This window comes from Sorex fumeus, unplaced genomic scaffold (genome assembly GCF_029834395.1).
Source record: "Sorex fumeus unplaced genomic scaffold, SorFum_2.1 ptg000098l, whole genome shotgun sequence".
NCBI lineage: Eukaryota > Metazoa > Chordata > Mammalia > Eulipotyphla > Soricidae > Sorex > Sorex fumeus.
In genome coordinates this window covers 59,899,026-59,913,818 of record NW_026606155.1, presented here as the reverse complement: position 1 = coordinate 59,913,818, position 14,793 = coordinate 59,899,026, and the positions used below count along the sequence as shown (strand labels likewise).

At 41.3% G+C, this 14,793-nt stretch overlaps 1 protein-coding gene and 1 pseudogene across 3 annotated transcripts in view; both read left to right on the top strand.

Annotated features, from left to right (window-relative positions):
• The window catches only part of PRORP (protein only RNase P catalytic subunit), a 115,550-nt gene that overhangs the window by 45,364 nt on the left and 55,393 nt on the right, over nt 1–14,793 (top strand). The window lies entirely within an intron of this gene.
• Nucleotides 1–14,793, top strand: part of LOC130041160 (protein lin-28 homolog A-like) — a 38,718-nt pseudogene that overhangs the window by 330 nt on the left and 23,595 nt on the right.

Below are 14,793 nucleotides of genomic sequence, written 5' to 3'. Positions count from 1 at the left end.
CTAGTTACAACAGTATAGATTTTGGTGGGCTATGTTTTTGGTTATAATTTAATATTATTTATTTTGCTCCTAGCTTTTCCTATTGCAAGTTTTTGGTTGATTCCTGTATCTCATTGACCTACCCTACCATTGTGAGTTTTTTTCTTCTTCTTTTAGCACCTCCTTACCTGCTGTCACTATGAAGTGCCTCATTTGTGTAACGTTGTTGTTGTCAGTAGCGGTTGTGGTGGTGTCTGTGTGTGTGTGTGTGTGTGTGTGTGTGTGTGTGTGTGTGTGTGTAGCCCTTTTTTGACCTCCCCATCGGTTCTGGGGGCACCAGGGCTATATTTCTGGAAGTGCTTAGAAGGCCGTATGGTACTAGGAAGCAAAACCAGAGCCTCACACATGTACAGCAAGTGCTCTGCCCCTGAGCCACATTCCTGGTCCCTAACTTTAAAAAAGAAAAAAAACCACTTTTTGGGGAAGAGTTGGTGGAAAAGGGGGCTTGGGGTTTCATTCCTGCAGCTTTTGATTCTGCAATGCTCAGGAGCCACCAAAACTATATCAGGTGATGCCGAGGGGGTCACGTGCCAGGGATCATACCTGGGGCATCACACATGCTAGACCTGTGTTTCCCAACCCTAACATTTTTTTTAAGGTTAAAAAAGTATAAATAATTTAGTTGGCTGTATCCAACTTTTTTTTTTTGAAGAAAACAATGGTGTCCCCTTTTTGATTATTGAGGACAATAAAAAAGAAAGGGGTATTTTTTTTTCTTCTTTTACTCCATTTTCCAGAATCACATAATACTGTTTCTGCCACTTTGTGTAACGGTTTTGTTTATTGACCTTTGGTGGTTTATCTTCAGAGTTTATATTGCTTGTTTTGAAGGATCAGCATGTATTTTTGGGTTTCCATCTTTTACTTATTCTCTTGGCAGTGGAGGGTGCAGGTGAACTGAGAAGTGGAAAGAGTTAGTATAAACTTGTTCAGAGCTTCTCTTCTCTTCCTATGTCTCAGGTAACCCAAAAAAGGTTGGCACTCAACTGAATAACCCTCATTAATTCAAAAGGAAGGGCTCTATAGGATAGGGATTTTCTGTTTGTGTAGTGTTGGAGATATTTTTGGTAATGAATTAGTATGTGTTTTATAATTGGGCAAATAATAAAGATTTTTCAGAGTCAGTGGAAATGCGAAGAAAAAACTTACTGTTTCCATGGTTTGAAATGCTTTAGATCTTGAGCAGTTTTCCATACTGGATACACTCAAAGCTTTTGGTTATTTTGCATTAATTTTATTTTGCTGTGCCTATGTTTTTCACTGGCTTAGCTATACTGGTGGAATTGGCACATCTTCCCATTGTTTCATGTAATTTCATGGTCACACAAGCCTTTGACAATTCCTTGGGATGCTGACAGTTGTTTCAAACGTGTAGTTACTTCTTTAACAAGACTGTAATAGGGAGAGACTATTTTTATGTATTTCTCAAAAACCTGCAGTTGTTTTGGTCTGGTATATCCATAGTAGAAACAGGTGGAATAGGTGGGAATCTTTTCTATTTCTTTTCTTTTTTTCTTCTTTGTTTTGTTTTGTGTTTAGGTCACATGCAGCTCCAAGGGATTACTCCTGGCTGTACTGAAGGTGGTGGTGGGGAGGGAATCTTCTGTTTCTTTCTACTGTCTTTCCTTCCTGCCTTAGGTGGCTTTCTACTGTCTTTCTTTCCTGCCCTTGGTCATGGTTTCTTCCTTTCTATCAATAGAATTCTTCCCTGTTCCCTGAACTTTACCCCCCAAGATTACTTATCTTTGTGTCATTTTTTTTATTTCTTCCTTTAGTTTTTATATTTTGTCTATTTGTTTCGGGGCCACACCCAGCAATGCTCAGGACTTGCTCCTGGATCTGCATTCAGGGATCACTCCTGGCAGACTTGGGGGGGATCATATGGGATGTCAGAGATTTTGTCTGGTGTGCAAGGCAAATGCCGTACTTGCTGTACTATTGCACTGGCCCCGCTTTTTTTCCCCTTGAATGCACAAACTCAAACCTAGTAAATAACTCCAGGAGACCTTTTACCAGAATTCCCCCTTGGATAAGACATGGTTTCAGAATGGAGGTGACTTTATGGTCACCAACCTGGATGCTTTCTACTTCAGAAGGGAACAAGTCCTTCCTCTTCCTATGACTTCATTGACACTCCTCCCTCCAGAAGAATGAAGTTTAAAGCTCCCAAACCTGCTAACATTTAGAAGTTAGGATATTCTTTTTGCCTGTTGGTTAGTTGGCTTGGGGGCCACAGCCTGCAGTTCTCAGGGGTTGCTCCTGGCTCTGTGCTCAGGAATTACTCCTGGTGGTGTTGGGGGACCATATGAGATGCCAGGGATCAAACCCAGGTCAGCCGGCAAATACCCTATACACTGTACTATTGCCCTGACCCTAGAATTTAGAATATTCTAAGATAATAGCAAAGGCATAAGCTAACCAACTAGTGGAATTTGTGTGTGTGTGTGTGTGTGTGTGTGTGTGTGTGTGTTTATACTGCTTTAGGAACCATAAAATGTGCCTTATGCTATTTCCATGTACTCTACTGTCTCCAAGCCAAAGTCTCCGGCTTTATTTGAGAAACGTTTCATAAACAGTTCTGGTATTTCAGGCAGGACCCAAGCAGGCAGTTGTTAGTAGTATACAGCAGCTTCCACACTCCCTTCTTCAATGAACTCCCCTAATCAGAAAGCCACAGTTTCCTAACTGGAACCAAGAAGGACACAGAAGAGAAGAAAAAGAAAGTTTCTGCTAAGCCTTAAAACAACCTGAGAGAAGTTAAAGAATGTTCCTGATCTGCCTGAAACCTGAAAAAAAAAAGGGGGGGCAAAAGAATTTTTCAGAGCTGAAGATCAAGCATCTGACAAAGAAATTGGCCTCAAAGGTGCTTCGGGTGAGGAAGAAACTTATTGATAAAGAAGCTAAGTGCTATTGCAAGGAACATAGGTATATATACAAAACAGAGATCTCAATGGCCAGGATGGTGAGAAGAATCAGCATTTTTTACTTACTTGCAGAATGCAATTTGGTGTTTTTCATCAGGATCAGAGGGATATGGTTCGAGACCCAAGTTTGAATGATATTGCAGCTTCTCTGCCTTTGCTAAATCTTTAGTGATACTTTTGTTAAGCTCAGTCAGCTTCGGCAAACACACTGAGGATTGCAGAACTGTATATTACATGGGGGTTACCCAGATCTGAAATCAGGAAATTAGTTAATCCACAAGTGCAGTTGTGACAAAATCCACAAGATGCAAACTGCCCTAACAGATAATGTGTTGCTTGCTCAAACTCTTGGTAAATATGGCATCATCTACATGGAGGGCGTGGTTCATAAGATCTGTAGTGTTAGAAAATGCTTCAAAGAACCAAACAGGTTTCTTTGGCCATTCCAATAATCGTCTCCTGGAGGTGGAATGAAGAAAAAGACTGGCTGTTTTGTAGAAGGTGGACATGCTGCCAAAAGCACACCCAAATCAGCCAGCTGATCAGGATGAACTAAGGTATCTACCGTATATTTATAATCTGGTCAGTTAGTAAACAACTGCTTTCAAATGGAAAACGAACAAAACAAAATCAGAAAGCAACTCCAAAACCCAACTATATCTTCATTTGATACTCTGCACTGAGAAGGTGTAGAGGAAAAGTTGACATTGCCCATGTCTTGTGTTGTTCAACAACTTCTCACAAGTGGACCCTGACTTTCAGGAGTTGAAAGGGAGATGGCAGAATACTGCATCTGAGCAGCCGTTGTCCTTGTCCAAGTAAAGGCCTTCTGTGCCTCTAAGGAGGTCATCTCCCGGGGGCTTCCAGGGCGTGCAGTGGTGAGAGGACACAGACACAAATCTCAGCTCTCTCATACCACAAGACATTTGTAACAAGGTGGCTAATGTGGGTGAGTCAAGGAAGGTTTCTTCCTAGGAGCCCAAAGACTCTCAAAACTAATAGGTAGGTGTCCCCCCCACCCCAGTTCCATCCAGTGTTTTGACTTAGTGACTTAGATCCTTCCCCCAAACAACAATTATTTTGCATACTAACAACATAGCTTTATTATTTTTTTTTTAAATTTTTTGGGAGGGTCACCACCCAGCGATGCTCAGGGATTACTCCTGACTCTGCACTCAGGAATTATTCCTGGTGGTGCTCAGGGGACCATATGGGATGCTGGGAATCAAACCCAGGTTGGCCACGCAAGGCAAACACCCTACCCACTGTGCTATTGCTTCAGCCCCTAACAACATAGCTTTTAAAAAAAAATCAAAAATCAAATATCCTACATTTGTATAAAACTTGAGGGGGCAAATTGTATTTCAAACTGTCCAGTCTCCACAAACTCAGTTATCAGAAGCACAGTTGGGAGACAGACACTTCCCTGGGCATTGCGGCCCCTGCTACTCCCTGTGCTCGCTCAGTTAGGCAGCTCCACTAGCATCCCCTCCCCTTTCCCTTTGGACACCTTCTCTCCCTCCTTTGCAAGCGCCTTCTGAGACCTAGGCTCTGGCTTTGGAGGAGCAGAATTAGCAGGTCACTTCCTGGGGTTTTGTCCTTCATTTTTGCTTGCAGGATGCAGTAGTGCATGGGCTTTGGGGGACCCAGGGGTCCATTGTGCCTCTTCTACACCCTGCCACCATGTGTTTTTATTTTTATGCAGCACAGGCCAAACAACCAAACATTTGTTTTACATAACTAAAAACCCAGGAGAGACTGGTTTGCAGTAACACTTTGTTTGAGAAGGTTAATTATTAGTCACTTTGTAATCATATTAATGCCTTCTACAAACCAACAAAATAAGTTTAATCATTTGTGCCCAAATTAAATTCAATAAAAATTAAGGGACCTTTATGTGGACCTTTATGTGGTTTATATGGCCATATACATTTAACCTTTGCCTTTGAGGAATTTACTACCTGGAAGACACATAAACAAATAAGGAAAGGAACATAGTAACACCATAAGTAAGGTACAGGGTAGAAGATTAGAGAAAAGATTCGTGAATGAGGGGGGATTTGAGATGAACTTTCTTAGGCAGATTTACTGGGGATGATTTGAGCCATAGGTTTTTAGAAGCAAAAAGTACAGGCATTCTTGAAGACCAGTTTGCTGACCACCAGTAGCTAAAGCATAGCTTACTTTTTGATAGTAGAGGTGAAATTCATTTTGTCTGTGGCCATGGTTTGAGTACTTTTAAATACAAAGTTGGAATTTTCTTTCAGTAATTAAGCAGCCAAATTGGAGCTTCAGTGATGAAGCAAAATAGGTATGACCATTGCCCCATGGAGCTAAGGGTGCAAAAAAGGAGTGAGTGCATGGTGGTGTGGAGTCATATAAGGAAAAAGTTGATCTAGATAAGCAAGGTTTCTTCAAGTAAATGATGAGTTGATATCAAAGAGATGGGTGGGAGTTAACAAAATGAAGGAGAATAACAGAGAAGAATGAATAGAATATTTTCAATAGAGGGGATGAGATGTACAAAGGCCCTGTGGTCAGGGAGAGCATGACAAGTATGAAGCACCAGAACAAAGCCAGAGAAGAGAGTGGTGTGGGTCACTTAGAAGCTAAAAGGGGAGTTATTCTAGACTTTAAAGATGTCTTTACTCTAAAGGAGTACAATCTTTTCATTTTGATGGTATTAAAACTATGGTGGATCAATAATTTCTAATCAAAATGATTCCATAAATGCACACTCTAATGTACTATCTTACCTCTACTAAAGATGGCATTACTGACCAGTGATATATGCACCATACATAAATCACTGGTCAGTAATTACATCTTTAATAGAGCCAAAGCTGCAAGCATGCTTTGCTCTGAATCTTAGAGCAGGCATGAAAACTGGGGATTCAACCCCACCATGGGGTAGTAAAGACTGAAAGTATGCTGCATGAAATGGAACCAAAAGAGATTTATTGCTTAAAGTAAGAGTGAAACATCTCCACGTGTCAACGGAGGCTAGGGTAGGAAAAATATCTTAACTCCTGTTTGAAGCTCCAGGAATGAAAACACAAAGAATAGCCTAGTGACCAGCCAATGAAAGAAGATCTGTAATACTCCTGGTCTTACCTCAGCAAGCAGGAACAAGGGAAGAGAATAACCCCCAATTTTTCACAGAGGTCGGATTGTCATGGAAGAAGTCAAGAAGAGAGAATATGAAAGAAAGAACAAAAAATGGTTTGAGTGGGAATGAAAATGAGTCTAGAGGCTAAACTTCAAAATGTGAAGAAATGTTTTGCTAAGGAAGGCAGCAACAAGGGACAGAGAGAGTCCAGTCAATAAGGTATTTGCCTGGCTGACTGAAATTCAATCCCTGGCACCTCATCTGGCCTCCCAAGCAGGAGGTGATCCAGAAATGAACCAAAAAGGCAACAAAATCAGCTTTTGAGATACAAACTTGCAGATAAAACTATGAAATTTTTGAATATTTCAAAGTCTGTTTTCTGTGCTCAGATCCTAATGAATATATTCCATTTTGAAGTGGCAAGAAAATAGCACTGTAGCACCGTAGCACTGTCCTCCCGTTGTTCATTGATTTGCTCCAGCACCAGTAATGTCTCACAACAAATTGTGAGGCTTGTTAACTGTGTTTCGTATATCAAATACATCATGGGGAACTTGCCAGGCTTTGCTGTGTGGATGAGATACTCTCAGTAGCTTGCCGGGCTCTCCAAGAGGGGTGGAGGAATCAAACCCGGGTCAGCCGTGTGCAAGGCAAACGCCCTACCTGCTATGCTATCGCTCCAGCCCAGCAAGAAAATATGTAAAATGGAATAAAGCAGAAACAAAAATAATCAAAAACAGTCAATGAAATAATGAAATCAGTGGACATGATAAACACTACTGGCTACAGTGAAAAAGAAATTTGTCATTTGGAAGTTAATACTGAGAAGTTCATCCAGAAGGCTGCACAGGGAGAAGACTCAGAGGAAGAGACTGACTGAATAGCCCCTGAATGACTCTTGAAGTATTTAAGAAATGGAACATAATTTGGTAATGAATTACTTGGATGGGAGGAGGGTGTGAATGAAACCAAGGATGAGATGAAAATAAGGATTTGTTTTCATTGTCCAATGATGCCACTGGGAGATTGTCAGAGATTTATAGGAATACCAGGAGTCTGACTTTTGATGTGTTGAGTTCAGTGCCTTGGGATTATCCCAAAGGAGATATCTAATAGGTAACTGGGTACGTAGTTTTGTAGTTCAAATTCCAGAAAGGGGATCTGAGGGTCTGAGCAAAAGATAGAAATTTGGGGGAGGGGTGGGCTACATCTGGTGGTGCTCAGGGCTTACTCCTGACTCTGCCCAGAGACCTCTCTTAACAGGGTTTGAGTTACCTACCATATGTGGTGCTGGCTATCAAACCCAGGCTGAGAGTGTGCAAGGCAAACACCCTACCTGCTGTAATGTCTCTCTGGTCCAAAAGATAGAAAATTTTAACTCAAATGCTTTTAGATGGTCATTGAAACTCTATGGAATAAGAAAGAGTTCTAAGATGGAGCTTTAAGGAACTCTTGCGTAAAAGAGGCTGTGCTTACAAAGTCGATGGAGTGGTTACACAGGTTAGAGATAAACTAGAAGTGCATGTTACTATGGCAGCCAAGGGAAGAGTGTTTCAAAAGGGAGACAGAGGTTAATATTGTCAGGTGTTGCAAAACCACAGCAGGGAATGAGGATGGGGAGACGTCGTAGAATATTGTGGTATAGAGCTCACTGCTGACCGAAGAGAAAGACATGGAGGTGCGGAGGGACGAGGTCTGCAGCCAGACTGGAATGATGAGGGCTATGTGAGTCTCTACATTCCACCTTCACTTCACTTCTGACACCAGCTGTGTGGACTTTCCACATGCCAAGCAATTCTGTGTGGAGCCAGCCAGGTGTCCTCTAGTTCAGTTTAATTGTGAAACTAACTGGAGTCCATGGCAGCCCATAGGTTAAAGAGCCTTAGCAAAATTCCCTGGACCTCTCAGCTGCTGGTGCCTGTACTTCTGATTGGCCTGAGATAAATCATATGGGCCTGCAGGGGATCATTAGCAAGAATGGACCACATGTAGGGAAACACAAAGACAGATTTATTATATAAATAAAGGATGTGACAAAGGACACAGATGAAAGTGACATGAAGAGATACACAAAGCAGCCCCAGGAAGGTCCTGAGTGCAGGAACTTGCACCTCCATGCAGTGAGGCTGTCAGCACAGAGATGTGTTTGCCAACCGAGAAAGTCTCCAAACCAACCAAGGGATTTTGGAACATTTCATTTCATTGGTGTTATTGATCATTAACTAACTTGCAGCTCTGTTCTCCTTCCTGAAGGGTAGGAGGAGTTGAACACTCAGGTTCTAATCATGGCCTATCCTGCAGCTATCCGGGAGTAAATCTCGAGTCATCTCATGAGACAAAAGCCCTCTAAATTGCCCAGGAAATTCCATGAGGCTAGGGGCTCATCAAAAACTGTAGCAAATATTAGAACAAAAGATGCTCCTACTTCTCTTACCCCTTGGAAAATTACAGAGGGTTTTAGAGCTCAGCACTAGAAACCAGGGGCATATAAATGTGCTCTTGCACTCTCTCTCTCTCTCTCTCTCTCTCTCTCTCTCTCTCTCTCTCTCTCTCATACACACACACACACACACACACACACACACACACACGTGTGCACACACAGTGCCACAATGCCAGGGATGGAACCTAGGTTGGCCACATGCAAGACAAACGCCTTGCCCACTGTACTCTAGCTTCAACCCCCTTATTGTGCTTTTTAATCCTGGATTCTTTCTTTCTCCCTCCTTTCTCTTCTTTCTTCCCTCTCTCTTTTCCTTCCTCCCTTCCTTCCCCTGACCATAACAGCTCCAAAAAATAGTTCTTTTCTTTTCTTTTTTTTTTTTAATGTAGGAGTACTGCTATTTATTCAGCCACTGATTAGGCTGATTGAATTGGGCATGAACTCCACTTACTTTTTTATTTCATTTTTTATAATTTTATTTATTGAATCACCATGAGAGCAATTACAAAGCTTTCGGGTCTAAGTCTTGGCCATACAGTGAAACACCCGTACCTTCACCAGTGCCCATTCTCCACCACCAAAAACCCCAGTATACCCCCATCCCACACCCTCCCCCTACCTGTGGGGCAGATGATTTCCACATTCCTCTCTCTCTACTTTGATCACATTCAATATTTTGACACCAGACCCACCATTATTATTTGGGATTTTACCCCAACACTCAGATCTGCTTTTCAGGCAACAGTAGACAATTTGTTTTCTATTGCTGGTTATGAATAACATATGATGTCACATGGCTGCAGTAGTGGCTGTGAGATTTCAAAATTCTGAAATTTTAACACTTAAATCTGTAGGGATTTCTGCCAAAACTGCTGGGTTCTGAGATTTGTTCCTGAGTTTCTTGGATCATGGCCATTAAGCATCTTGATCAGGAGCCATCTTGATCTGGAGGATGGCGGCCACTGAGCCACCAAGGGGGAGCAGGCGGAGGGACAGCATCCTTTCCCCCCTGGGGTGGCCCTGCGACAGTAACCTACTGCGGGGTCCAGGTGCATTTCTGCCAAAAGCTGTTTGGTTCCGAGATTTGTTTCTGAGTCTCTGGGATCATGGCCATTAAGTGGCTTGATCAGGAGCCAGGAGCCGTTTGTGGGTGGTGACTCGGGGTCTCATTGGGGCAGGGAGGAAAGGGCCGGCTCCACCCGCATCCCATGAGGCCCTGCATGTGTCATCACTGCGGACCCAGATCTGACTCTCCAATGGCCTCTGGAGGATGGTGACCACCAAGCCACCTAGGGGGAGCAGGCGGATGGACAACACCCGGACCCTGAGGTGGTCCGGCACTGGTAACCCATTGTGGGGACCAGACGCATCTCTGCCAAAAGCCTTTGGGTTTTAAGATTTGCTTCTGAGTCTCTGGGATCATGCCATTAAGCATTTCGATCAGGAACCAGAAAGGCCATACCTCCAATAATATAGCTGAGCTGGAGGTGTCTCCCACATACCTAACTTTCAGCTGTTTACTTTCTTGGTAAACTTTGCCCCAAGTTTTTGGGGTCTGGCTAAAGGCACAGCAGCAATTTTGGAGTATCTGAAATTCTGAAGGCGTCATCGGGCTGCTGATGCACTCGCCTCACAGGTACAGATTGACCTGCTGGTGGCACCATACCCCCAAAATCTTTCTTTTTAAAAACTGAAGTAACATTCCACTATGACATAAGTTCAAGTGCGCATCATTGGAAATCAGCATGCATATAAGTTAACATTAAGTTCACCACTAACAGTTCAGATTTGTCCTCCTCCTGAATTTGTTACTTTTTCTTCCCATTTACTTTCTCCTCTTACCCCTTCCTTCTGATAGCCACCAAGTGGTCCTAGAGTCCAAAGTTTATTTTGTCTCCATATGCCACATATGAGTGAAGGCATGAGTCCTTCTCCATTTGACTTATTTTACTAAATACAATAGGTTCAGCCATGTTGTTGCAAATGACGGATTATTTTATCTTTTTCTTTTATATATATGAGTAATACTTCACTTTTTAAATTCATCCATTAATCAGTGGGCACTTAGGTTGTTTCCAGTTATTGGCTGTATAATTATAAATAATGTTGCAGAAAGATTGGATGCATAAATTTATTCTGTTGGTATTTTTGTGTGCTTGTTTGTTTGTTTAAGGTAAACGCTTTCCAGGATTCTTTTCAGAATAAATTAGAAGTCATTTTAGATAGTAAAATGTTCTTTGTGTTTTCATAAGAACAAAATAAAAGTTGTATGTTAAGTAGATTTAATGTTATCAATTTTGCTTGACCTTGCTTCTAATAATTTTAGTTTCTATTTTAATTCAGATTTTAACATATATGAAGTATTATTCTGAATAATAATAAGGGGGGGAAAGAGTATATGGGGTTTAGAAAGTGAATTCTCTAAGAAAAGAGAGGTGTCTGGAAGGTCTGTCTAAAATTCAGTCTGTTGTACCATAGTATTGTTTTATACAGTGCCCACCTCCATTACCTCCGAAGTTCCTCCACCCTAGCCCCTAGCACCCTGAGATCCCAGTTCTGTTGACCATATCTCAGGATTACTTGCACCAGGGACTGTCTAATTCCTTGCCTTAGTTCTTTATACTCCACATATGAACTAAATCATCTGATAGTCCTCTTTTTCTTTCTGACTTCGCTAAGCATGACTTCCTTTGGTTCCATCCTAGTTGCAGCTGATTGCAAGATCATCTTTATTCACAGCTGAGCAGTATTTCATTCTGCGAAACTAAATTAAAATATGTTTTTTTTAAGCTGGGAAAAGTAACCTTCAAGCCAGAAATATCAAATGGGTCCATAGTTGTTAATTTAATAATTAATATAAACCCATTGATTTAAATATATTCAGTAAATCCGGCAGCCAAAAATCTCCAGAACCAGCCACAACCATACTGAGATCACTCTCCACAGGCATGAAGGTACCAGCAGAGGAACAAAGGCATGCGGGTCCCGGGGCTGAGATCTCCAAGCCTGCACGAATCGGGGCTGAGCATCCTCCACCCAGATCCTCTGTCTTCCAGTAGGCAGGGGTCACACCCACCAACTGGCCCCCTGGCACCGTGTAATCCCATCAGTGGCCAAGACCCAGAGACTATAAAACCCAGCTCCCGGAAGTACGCAGCTGCAAATGCGAATGTGAATGTGGCCGCGCAACATCTTATTATCTCATTCTTACTTTGGACAACCTGACAGGCTACCGAATGTAACCTATCCACACAGCAGAGTCTGGAAAACTCCCCGTGGCGTACCCAATATACCAAATACCAGTAACAATGGTGGGTCTCATTCTTCTAACCCTGAAAGAACCTTGAATATGGTACTTTTTTAAAATCTCAGGGCAAGGACGAAGGAGACGTTACTGGGGCCTGCTCGAGGCAATCGACGAACAACAGGATGATCGTGATCATGATTCTGTTACCACATTGAGGCAGAAAGAAAAAAATCTGCTTTAAAATTCAGGCAAAAATATCATAGGGTTATTTACTCAAGTGGTTCATTAAGTTACCAACCATTAAATATGTACACTTTATGTAGTTACCTTTAGCTTTCCACAAAAAGCTTTCTACAGAGTAACAAGGTGTGTTTTTAGGTAATATTTTTCTCTACCTCTCTTTTTCTTTCTTGTTTTTTCTTTCCTTTAAACCCTTGTTAAAGTTGATATGTCACATGGTGGTGTTACTGGAAAGTTATGGGAGATTAGTGAAGAGCAGAGGCTGAAAGAAAACAAATGTTTCTGCTGAAAAAGAAGTAGGTCAGTGAGACCACAAGATCTAATGTTTAATTTTGTGTGCTCAAAGCTAAAAGCTTATATCAAGACTTCTACTTCATTATTCACAGTTACCTCGTCAGAAGAATACTGTTCAGTTTCTTTATAAATGCGATTCTAGTCATTTTATGATTGTAATATATGTTTTAGAGATAATTGCTTTGGTACAAAGATTCCAAATTTATTTCGGCTGTCTCCAGTGTCCCCAACAATATTGATCAGAATATTCCAATCACTCTTTTAAAAAATTATTTTGAGGATCTCTTTAAGTCCCTCTGCTAGAGATATCAAAAGTTCAGAGGGGAAGGCCAGGGATGTGGCTTGGTGGTAAAGTGTGGCTTGGCCTTGCGTGAATAAGACCTCGGGTCAGTCGCAGGCACTGCAAGCAAATTAAAACAGAACAAAACGACAAAATGCAAAGATGAAGCAAATTAAAACAGAACAGAACAACAGAATGCAAAGATGAAAGAAGCATAGATCCTAACCTCTATAAAGATTTTATACTCTAAGTGGAAAGAAAAAGAAAAAAAATTATAGAAGACAAAGACCAACATTTTCATCGTGCCAGTAACTCTGTGTACAGTAACTGCAATAACATGTCTTAGATGACCTTGTTTTCCTTGTTCAAATTAGTCTCCCTACCCAATTGCTCAGAAGCATTCGGTTTTTCCAGTTAACTGATTCACAATGACCCAGCATTTTTTTCCCATACTTTTTGGTAACATTGATTACAAATTTTACATATACTAAGAACTATTCTAAGTTCCTTATGTGTATTTACTCATTTAATCTTCACAGAAGTTTATAGGGCATTGTTTCCACTTTACAGAGCAGAGACTGTGAGTTAGAGCAGTCAGAAACATCTCTATAATAAGTTAATAACTAATAAATATCAGAATTAAGATTCAAGCCAAAGCCTTAGTTTAATAATACTTTACTATATTCTCTTCAGTGAACTTTAACAACTTTCTACAAATCTGTTTTAAGCTTTAAGACAAAGGGAAACTCTCGGTGTTGTCTTTTTCATTTGCTTTAAGTGAATGTGCTCTTGAAATAAAAAACATTCATGGCCAGAGAGATAGATAGTACAGCGGGTTGGGCACTCACTTTGCATACATCTGACCTAGATTTGATCCCCAGAACCCCATGTTTCCCCAAACCCCACCAGAAGTGATCACTGAGGACAGAACCAGGAGTAAGCCCTGAGCATTGCCAGGTATGACCCCAAATCCATATATGAAGAAATAATCTTACTACCTGATAACCCACTATTCCCAGTTTTATGTCTTTATATGTGCAGTTCTTTTTAATATGTCTAATTTCTTTTTGCTATGTGGGGCTTAGTTTGGGACTCTTCTTCAGCCTTCCCTAATCTCTCCCAGTTTCCCCACTCCCACCCCACCCCACTCCCTGTTCTGTCTGACCACTTGTTGACACCTTCTGTGTGTTGCCTGCTCTCATCTCTGTCATTATGCTGGTCACACAATTATGATTTCATAAGCTCCTCCATGCCAAGGACCGCTCCAGGAATTTTAGAAACCACAAAGTGCATCTCTGTCTTGTTTGTAGGAAGTATACAAAAAGTGTCAGCTTTTGACTTGTAGTTTATTTCTAGACTTGTCAGGATGTTTGGTAACCTTTTTAAATCTGTATTTTCCCCCGAAAAGCCATGACACACAGCTGCAGTAGTCAAATAACTTCCCATTTTATTTAATCCAATATGTTCAAATTGTTTTCATTCCCATATTCAATTGATTTTTTAATTGCTAATGAAATGCTTTAGAGTCTCCATAAATAGTAATTTTCAGAGAAACCCAATTTTGCAATTCTGGTCAGTCATATCTCAAGTTAGTACAAACATGTGGATAGTGTCTATGATACTGGACAAGGTGCTTGGTTGTTTTGTTTTTGTTTTGGGGTCACACCTAGCGGTGCTTAGGTCTTACTCCTGGCTCTGCACTAAGGAATTAGTCCTGACATGCATATGGGATGCGGTATCAAATACAGGATGCTGGGATCAAAGCCAGGTCTGCCACGTGCCAGTGCCCTGCTTCCTATATTATTACTGCAGCCCTCTAGACTTTTTATTTATTTATTTTTATTTTAATTTAATTTTTTTTTTGCTTTTTGGGTCGCACCTGGCAATGCACAGTGGTTACTCCTGGCTCTGTGCTCAAAAATTACCCCTGGCGGTGCTCAGGGGACCATATGGGATGCTGGAAATTGAACCCGGGTCAGCCGCATGCAAGGCAGACGCCCTACCCGCTGTGCTATTGCTCCAGCCCCCTCTAGACTTTTTAAAATTCAGTCTAACTAAACTTAGCTGTCAAATTTCCTAATGGAATATAAAAAATAGGTAATGGTCTTCATCAGGAAATTCTCACTGTACCCTTTTATAGAAAATTTTTTTTTAAATTTTTGGTTTTTGAACCATACCTAGTAATACTCAAAGATTACTCCTGGCTCTGCACTTGGG